Source organism: Myotis brandtii, unplaced genomic scaffold, assembly GCF_000412655.1.
Source record: "Myotis brandtii unplaced genomic scaffold, ASM41265v1 scaffold588, whole genome shotgun sequence".
NCBI lineage: Eukaryota > Metazoa > Chordata > Mammalia > Chiroptera > Vespertilionidae > Myotis > Myotis brandtii.
In genome coordinates, this window is record NW_005370214.1 from 559,545 (window position 1) to 569,684 (window position 10,140).

At 36.5% G+C, this 10,140-nt stretch overlaps 1 pseudogene; it reads right to left on the bottom strand.

Annotated features, from left to right (window-relative positions):
* Nucleotides 1–2,302: 2,302 nt before the first annotated feature.
* LOC102258660 lies at nucleotides 2,303–2,947 on the bottom strand (annotated as a pseudogene).
* Nucleotides 2,948–10,140: the final 7,193 nt, after the last annotated feature.

Sequence of the window (10,140 nt, forward strand, 5' to 3'; positions counted from 1 at the left end):
CCAGCAAACACACAGGGGCTGAATCCACACGTCAACCTGAAATCCTGGAAGCTGCCACCCTCTGGACACTTTAGGATCTTGTAAGACCCAAAGCAGAGGAACTAGGTGAGCCACTCTGTGTCTGGCCTTCTTACAGAAACTATGAGATGATGAATGAATGCTGTATAAAGCCACTAACCTGGTAGTGATTTCTTAGGGCAGGAATATAACCTAGCTCAGCAGGCCATGCAGGGTGGTATTCTTGCTTAAATCTTCATCTGCTGCATTCTTCTCATCACTTTTGAAAAGTTCTAAATTCTAAGAAGGGAAAGAGAAACCTGTACTACTTTAGGCCTCAGTGCAGTGGACACCCTGGAATGGCAACCTGGGCTATCCCTTCAGAAAGAAAAGCTGAATGGAGCCCACTGTGCCTTTGTTCTGGGTATAGAATATTTTCATATATGGCAATGAATCCATTTAACTTGAAGATTAGAGATAAAGTCTGTTTCCCTGTTACCCCAAGCCAGATTGCTTACTATGTTCTCCATCTTATGTATACCAGAAACACACAAAACAAACAAACAAAAAATAGGGGATGGGTTTGCAAGTCAATTCTGGGCTTGTTTCTATGGAAGCTCAGATATCTGTTATTCCTAGGGCTTGGTGGTACCTTGATAAACAAATTCCCCTTTCAGCATTTTGAAATGGCATTATTTTTGGCCAAGAGATGGTGACTCCAATTATTTGGTGGATTCTGGATTCTTTGAATGGATTGTGATTGATGGTCATTTGATAAGTGCTATCTTTGATATAAACATTTTGGGTTATGTAGGCCTAGTGCAAACATGCAGACTGCTAGTTGGACACAATCTGATAACTCCTGCTGACAGATTCCATAATTATATTTGTAGTGCATTGCCAGGTACCCGCTATACTTACATAAAGAGGAGAAAAAGTACTCAGAAAATATGGTCTTCTCAGAAAATACGTAATAAAGGCAGGGACCCTGTGTGAAACCATTCCACTGACAGTGGACATCACTTATACTTGAACCCCTTCTGTGGAATATCAAAGTTGAAACAGGAAAAGAACTACTGCACAGCCAAGGGCTGATGTCATCTCCGGGACTGAACAAACTGCTGCCATTATGGTACCTGGTATGAAGCCTTAGAATTGCCAACATTTTTTGTGTGTGTTCTTCCAGAAAAAGATCAAGATCAATTGGCTTCCATGTAGTAAGGCCTGCAATATTTCTGAGCACTCTTTTCACAAATCTATTTGAATTATTCTGCAATATTTCATCAGTGGGTCAGACATGCTTTAACACACTATGAACTGCTGGTAGGTATTGAAATGTCCCTTTGCATTGAGGACATTATGATTATGACTCCCACTGAGGAAATTGCTCACAGAGCAGTGATTAAAGATGGCTGGGCCTTGAATCAGGAGGAAATTCAGAGCCCTGATGCTTTAATGTCCTCTATTGTGAAGTGAAAATGGCACATCCTACTAGCAGCCAACCCAGTTCCCTAAGGCCTTGGTCAATTTCAAGAAGAGGTGGCAACACCCTCATAAGTCACAGAACAAGTACCTAAACTACTGGCACCAAAGAACCTTGCCTATGAAACTTGTCACCTGGTAAGAAAGAAAATTCACTGAGAAAACCCACTTTCAATATGGGATATCTAGTACAATGCTGTATCAACTTACCATAATGTCAATAAGTGTCTGAGTACACATAGCACTGGATAGTCTTCATGTTGGGCTGAAATCCAGATCTGACTCTTAGATATGCCATCTTGAAGTTTGCCATCTTGAGACAAACTGAAAATAGACTAATGGATCATCACTAATCATGGTTTTAGCTCTATGATGAGGCCACTGGACCACCAAGATAGTAATGACTGAATATATAGTGATATGATATACATATAACTTACTTTCAAGCTCTAGCTGATGCTCTCCCTAATTATCTCTTTATCTCTCCTGTACTCTCAAACAGAGAGCATTCTCATTTAAAGAAAAGTGTCTGTAGTGAATCTGTTCAGGTACTCATCATTTCTACCATTGGTTGGTGGACTTATGCTTAAAAGAATTACACTAATGATATTATGACAAAGACCTACAAAATCTGTCCTATTTGTCAACTATGCCAATATCTATGAAGAGGATTTTGATAAGATTTGTTTTCAGCTATTTGTAAGTTATACACAATTATTCCAACCCTACCCTAGTGTAAGGGGTGTGGAATTTGAATGCTTTTATTTGGTGATTTATTTTTTATTTTTTTAGCAGCAATATGGTTTATTTATTAATCTGTGCCTTAGCATAGGCACTGGAGCTTGCCCATTGTGCTCTTGATGTATAAAACCCATACATTCTGCCAGTTCTTTTTGAGCAATGACACCAGGAAATTGGAAGTTATGTGGATGTTGTATACAAGCTCATTATCTGTCATCTTCAAGTGGCCAGCAGCCACTGCCAGACAGGGCACAATCTTCATCTGGAACTTGCTTGTGGATTTCACTTCATAGACTTTGGATACCATGCTCGCTTTGTGGATCAGCAAGGAAGGGAATTTGCCAGCTTTATTCAGGCCTGCGTCCAGGAAGCCTGGGATCTGCTTGATCAGAGACTCTAAAGCCAAAAAGGCATCCTATTTCTTGGCCAGCTTCTTGACCAGTTTCTTATTCTTGTTAAGTTCCTCAGTCCCTGATGTCCATGTGGAGGATATCCACGGCCGTGGCCTCAGGTCACAGTGTTGCTAGAACGCCCAGAACACATATGGAGAACTTGGGGCAGAGAGTAGATTTGTAGATTTAAGCCAGATGGTGCTCAAAACGTGTTTGTCCTTTTGAGCGTCACAGTCCTTCAAGCTGATCTGTAGCTCCAAAAACTTGCCCTAGTTACCATGCAGGACTTCCCGCAGTGCCTCATAGAGCGTGTCATCAGAGATTTTGTTGCTCATGTTTCCTCACGCCACAAAAACCAGAAAGTACTGGAAGGTTTTTAGAAGATAAAAAGCACCCCCCCCTTTTTTATGCTTAATTTTAATTCCAAATGTATAATTTAGCTCCCAACAGATTCATTCTTTTCCATAAGAGGTGGAAATTTACATCCATACTTGACTACCCTCCCCACCACCCAACTTGTGTGCCCACAAAAGGAAGTATCAGCACTGAGTGGATATAGACATCATCTTGAGTCAAACTGTGGTTGATATACTGTGCCTCTAGGACTTGTTTTCTTCTATAGATGGCAGGCCCTTCCCTGCCTCCCCTTTGGATCTGAAGGACTTTATCCTCTTCAAGCATGTCAAACGTGCAGCCCGCAGGCCACATGCCTCGTTGATTTGGCCTGTGTTAGCCTTGAGTTTGACTAGATAAATGGTATCTTTGTTACGGACCAAAACCCCTGCAGAATTAATGACATTTCCTTTTACTCTCTGTTGCCAGTACTGTGGCCTTCCTGGAACTGTGAGGGACATGTGTTTTCATCTCTAACACATCATCTCTACTTTGGTTGGTAATTATAAAGTCTAATGTGTGATACTCAGTTTATGGGACACTCTATAGGAATTTTGCTGATAAGACAGCCTGGGTCTTTACTGCATATTAGGCAAGCATTCATTCTTTATCTAGGCAGTATTAGCCCTAGATTCTTGTGGTTCTCCTGGAAGGAGTATCTGAACTGTCTAAATATTTATACTACTTTTGAGTCAATACCTTAGCCTAAATTGAGTTTCCCATGCAATCTCTGGAGGAGCAAGTCAGATGACTCCAGCTTTCCCGATCATGGTCTTGGTGTGGGAGGTTTTGTAACTGCTTGATGATCTCTCAAATTCTGTATTTTCTCTTTCGGCTCTGCAAGCAGATGTTAAAAGTCCCATTCAAGTGCAAGTTACTGTTGGCTCACATTTAAAGAAAAGTTTCTGGACATGATTAGCATATATATTCATCTTATATATTTTCTTGTACTTTCAAAATATGTAATCTTTTTTTTTAAATTTTACAGACTAGGAATGGATCTTTTAAAAAATTTTATTAAATTTATTGGGATAACATAGATTAATCAAATTATATAGGTTTCAAGTTTACAATTCTATGATACATCATCTTTATATTGCATGATGTGTTTACAACTCAAAGTAAAAGCTCATTCCTTCAAGCATATATTTAATATCCTTTATCCTTTACGATCTCCTTCTCACGCTGCTTTTCCTCCAGTAACCACCATACTGTTGCCCTAAAATTTTACAGACTAGGAATGGATCTTTTAAAAATTTTTATTAAATTTATTGGGATAACATAGATTAATCCAATTATATAGGTTTCAAGTTTACAATTCTATGATACGTCATCTGTATATTGCATGATGTGTTTACAACTCAAAGTAAATGCTAATTCCTTCAAGCATATATTTAATATCCTTTATCCTTTACGATCTCCCTCTCAAGCTGCTTTTCCTCTAGTAACCACCATACTGTTGCCTATGTCTAGGAGTTTTAGTTTGTTCATTTGTTGCTTTCAGTTTTATATTCATCATATGAGTGAAATCATATGGTTTTAATTTTTCCATTGTACTTATTTTGCTTAGCATGCTATTCTAAAGATCCATCCAGATTGTCAAAAATGGCAGTATTTTCTTTTCTTATGGCTGAGTAGTATTCCATTGTATATATGTACCACATCTTCATCCAATTATCTATTGAAGGACAATTATTCTAAAGATCCATCCAGATTGTCAAAAATGGCAGTATTTTATCTTTTCTTATGGCTGAGTAGTATTCCATTGTATATATGTACCACATCTTCATCCAATTATCTATTGAAGGACAATTCCATTGTTTCCTTGTCTTAGCCAGTATGAATAATGCTGCAATAAACATGGGTTGAATATATATTGATGAATAAATATTTTCAAATTTTGGGGGCAGATACCCAAAAAAGGGATTGCTGGGTCATATAGTAACTATATTCTTAAAATTTTGAGGAACCTCCATATTGTTTTCCATAGTGGCTGTATCAGTTTACATTCCCACCAGCAGTGAATGAGAGTTCCTTTTTCTCCATAACCTCTCCAATACTTGTTATTATTTTTCTTGTTGATAATCATTTTAACAGGTTAAATGGTGGTATCTTATTGTAGTTTTGATTTGCATTTTCCTAATAGCCAGTGAAGTTGAGTATCTTTTCATATATCTGTTGGCCAAAAATGTGCAGTGTGCATAGGAATTTGTTCATAGTTTTTTTTTAAACTATAGTCCTGCCCTCCAACGGTCTGAGGGACAGTGAACTGGCCCCCTGTTTAAAAAGTTTGAGGATCCCTGGTTGAATATATATTGATGAATAAATATTTTTAAATTTTGGGGGCAGATACCCAGAAGAGGGATTGCTGGGTCATATAGTAACTATATTCTTAAAATTTTGAGGAACCTCCATATTGTTTTCCATAGTGGCTGTATCAGTTTACATTCCCACCAGCAGTGAATGAGAGTTCCTTTTTCTCCATAACCTCTCCAATACTTGTTATTATTTTTCTTGTTGATAATCATTTTAACAGGTTAAATGGTGGTATCTTATTGTAGTTTTGATTTGCATTTTCCTAATAGCCAGTGAAGTTGAGTATCTTTTCATATATCTGTTGGCCACTTGTATGTCTTCTTGGGAGAAGTGTCTGTTCAGGTCCTCTGTCCATATTTTAATTGGATTGTATGTTTGTTTGGTGTTGAGTTGCATGAGTTCTTTATATATTTTTGGCATTAACCCTTCTGCAGAGCTGTCATTTACAAATATCTTCTCCCATTTGGCTGGCTGACTTTTTTGTTTTTATTAATCCTTACCCAAGGATATATATATTTCCATTGATTTTTTTTTTTGAGAGCGTGCAAGGGAGAAGGGGGGAGAGAGAGAGGAGTGAGGGAAAGAAAATCCATGTGAGAGGAGCACATCGATCTATTGCCTCCCCCATGTCCCCTACTGGGGCTGGGGATTGAACCTGCAACCCAGATATGTGCCCTTGACCAGGAATCAAAACGGGGATGCTCTGGTGTGCAGGCCAAAACTCTAACCACTGAGCAACACTGGCCAGGGCTGACTTTTTGTTTTGTTGACAGTTTATTTTGCTGTGCAGACTTTTTTTTAGCTTGATATAGTCCCATTTATTCTTTTTAAAATTGCAAAATAAATAAATAAATAAAATGCCTAGAAATAAACTTAACAAAAGATGTGAAGGACCTACACACCAGAAACTATAAGACATTATTAAAAGAAATTGCAGAAGCCCAGCCAGCATGGCTCAGTGGTTGAGTGTCAACCTATACCGTTCAATTCCCGGTCAGGGTACATGCCCCGGTTGCAGACTCTATCCTCATTTCTTATCATTAATGCTTCTATCTCTCTCCCCCTCTTCCTTCTTCTCTGAAATCAATAAAAATCTATTTTAAAAAAGAAATTGAAGAAGACACAAAGAAAGGGAAAAATAATTTGTGTTCATAGATTGGAAAAATAACTTAGATAAAATAGCCATATTAACCAAAGCAATATACAAATTAATGCAATTCCCATCAAAATCCTGATAGTGTGTGTGTTTTTTTAAAGAAACTAACTAACTAACTAACTAACTAAATAAATAAATATAAAACAAATAATATTGAGATTTGTATGGGACCACAGAAGATCCCAAATAGCCAAAGCAATCCTGAGAAAAATGAACAAAGCTGGAGGTATCACAATCTCTTACTTCAAATTATACTCATCTTTTTCTAATACCCAGTTTGTACTCACTTCATTTTTAATAAAAATTTTGGAGTTGATCACAGAGTGGAGAAAGAAGAGAAGTCCTTGGGATGAATGACTATGCCTTTCCCTTTTCCTATTCTATGCAGCCTTGGTACAGAGTTGTTCACCTGCACTGGGCTGGCTTTTAGATTAGCAACCAAATTTCTGGCTGATATCAGTAAGGTTTATATGGGATCTCTCCAGCTGAGTTATGGATTTATTTACTAAGTCTGACTTGTCATACTTTTCCTGCAAAGAAAACAAAAGTTTTCTTAATCTATTTTGGGGTAGTTGACACATTTAAGAAGATTTGTCAGAACAGGGTAGCCTGTACTAGAATGCTCTTCTCAACAAGTAGACTGACCTAAGTGTAACTCTCAATGGAAAACTATTCAGCTCAAAGGATTCCATGTGCTCTGCTTCAGCCCTACTTCTCTAATGTCATGACTGCCTTTTAACACTTTGTCATAAGTAGCTAGGTCAGCATGTACCTTGGATAACAACTATACAGAATTCCTTTGCTTGTGAAGAAAGTCATAGCAGTATATTCTCACTTTCCATTTAGATTATGAATACTTTGAATAGAAAAAAAATGGAATTCCATATCTCATATAACCTAGCCCTGATTTCAAGTTCACTCAGACTGATGGCAACATCCAGTTCCTTGGGGAAGCATTCCTAAAGTCCCCATTATCTTGCTGGCTGGCTGCTGGGGCGAGGAGGGGTACCCTCTCTGCTCCTGGATGCCTCTTTCTGGTCCTTGCAAGTGGCCCTTTATCATTGGAATCTCTCCAACTTTGACTTCTGCCCCAACCTGGAGAAAATTCTGTGTGGTTTACAGAAGTCTTGCTGAATATGGCACCAGATGTGCAGGATCCAGAGGCCAAGTGTTGTAAACTGTGCTTCTCTAAAGAGTACATGAGACTTGGGGCAACAGCAGATCCCTCCATGCTATTAATGAGGCCTCCCACAGAGGTCACTGGCAGGACTACAACAAAAATGCACACTAAAAACAACTTACAATCTAAAATGTACTAAGAAAAAATTTTCTATATCTGCATTACCTCTTTATTAAACATCCTAAATTTGGATACTAGTTTTAAAATGGAAGCAACTGTTTTTAAATTTAAAATAACCCATATTTTTAAAAACATTTAGATAATAGAGAAGTAATATGAATATGATATAACCATCCTTAATATTTTGATGTGCATTCATATGTTTATGTACATATGTACACATAAATGCATATGTGTATTTACATACACATATGTACCTGTGCACATATATACATGTATCATATAAATAGTATATATTGATATTATATATATTTAAGTAAGTGTATCCAGGTACACATAAAACGTATTTGTATTTCAAATTATCATGATAATAAACATTTTTAAAATGTTAACATCTACTGTGATAATATTCTTTAGTGATACATCCTGAGATAAACTGCCATTTTTTTCAGATAAATCCTTCTGCCTATCTGTAACTGTTTTGTAGAAATGCAAATTTTGGGGTAATGAGTATGAATGTTTTGAAGCTGTAAATGAATTTATAAAATTGATTTAATGATCACACTTTAGGAGCTGAGGAAAAAAAGATATAATTTTAGTTTGTTTATTAATTGTGAAACCTATCACAAGGAAAGTGCAAATATTTCTAAAAAGAACCAGAGTGTTATAAACACAAGAATGTTGAAGTTTTAGTTTGGTTAAATATTATCCAATCATACTTCTCAGTAATAATTACAGTTAATTCTCATTACCATATCCTCTGAATAAAGAACCCAATAGAAATAGTTCTCCATTTTTAAAAGTAATTTGTTTTATTTGAAAAAAAATGCCTATGAAACAGAATTTCTGAATTACCAAAATGTAGCCCCCAAAATTATAAAAGAAATATTTTGAAAATCTTATCACTACAAAATTATCAGCAAAACAATTAGCTGAATTTAATTTCAGATTCTCTCTGTCACTCTGCCTTTCTCTCTTCCCTTATCAACTTAGCTTCAGTAGTTGCATTTCCATCTCTGTCTCTCAAGCTCCTCCTTCCCTTTAAAAGGACCCTGAGATTCCATGAGGCTCACCCATGTAGTTCAGAATAATCTTCCCATCTCAACATACTTAACTTATTTATTAATCACATCTGCAATGTCCCTTTGGCCATGTAAGGTAAATATGGGGATTATTGTAGACATATTTAGGGACCATTATTTTTTCTATATAAATAAAAATAATTAGTAAAGATAGTCAGTTGGCATTTTTTACATAGTGACTAGTAATACAGTCCTTGGAATCAGATTTTTAGGTTCAAATCTTATTGTTGACATTTAGTAGTTGTATTACTTTCTGTTACACTTTAGTGAAATTCATTTAAATAACTATAAAAACATTATAGTTTAACTCATAATAAACTATTATTATTATTATTGTCAGGAACTAAAATTTTTCTATTTTTATAGCTTGGATTTAAGAATATTTAATTTTTAAAAAGAGTGTTTATTTTAATCCACCACTAATTATTTGGAGTTTATATATTAAATGAAACTTAATTAGCATTGGTGCTCTAAAGAATCTTCACAGGATTCATTAGAGAATAAACAAAGGCAAAACCATGGTTTCTTTTTTGTTTTGTCCTAATATTGAGTCGGGTTGTTTTCCTGAGCAGGATGCAAGGGTGATTTCTTTCCCGGGTTTTTGTTCAGATGGATTTGAAGAATAAAGCCATGGAAAAAGGGTGGTAGATGAAAAGGGTGGATATTTATGGGAAGCAAATATAGACTCCGACGTAGGGAGGGAGTCCCAAGAGGGATTCCCTTCTGATTGGTCACTCTTTTGCAGAATATCAGCTTCAAAGCTCAAACCCCATGTGGTGCTCCCTTCTTCCTCTCCCCTTTTAGTGGTAGAATTCTCTATCTCCTGTGAAAATCTGTTTTCCTCTTTCTCCCATTTGTCCATATTTCTCTATCCTCTGTGAAAGTTTGTTTCCTTTTTCTCCCCATACCATGTGGCTTGTCCCTATCTTATATAAATAAATGTCTTCCTCTCCCCTTATCTTGTAGCACCCCCTTTTTTTCTCTGTGAATGTATGCCTTCTGGCAGCTCCAAGCCCTCACCCATGCCTTCCTTCCCCATGGACCCTCTTTATTCCTAAACTCCCTAAATCTGCTTATCTTATTCCTAAAACTTTCAATATCATGCAAAATAGTACATTACATATAGGTGATCATATATTTTATTCATTCCAGGCCAAGTTTGAAAATGAAAGTGAGGATTATTAAAATTATGCCAAGAAAAATAAGATGTAAACCTGGATATTTACTCAATGTAATTAAATAAAAATACATTAATCCTATATAATAAAAGGCTAATATGCA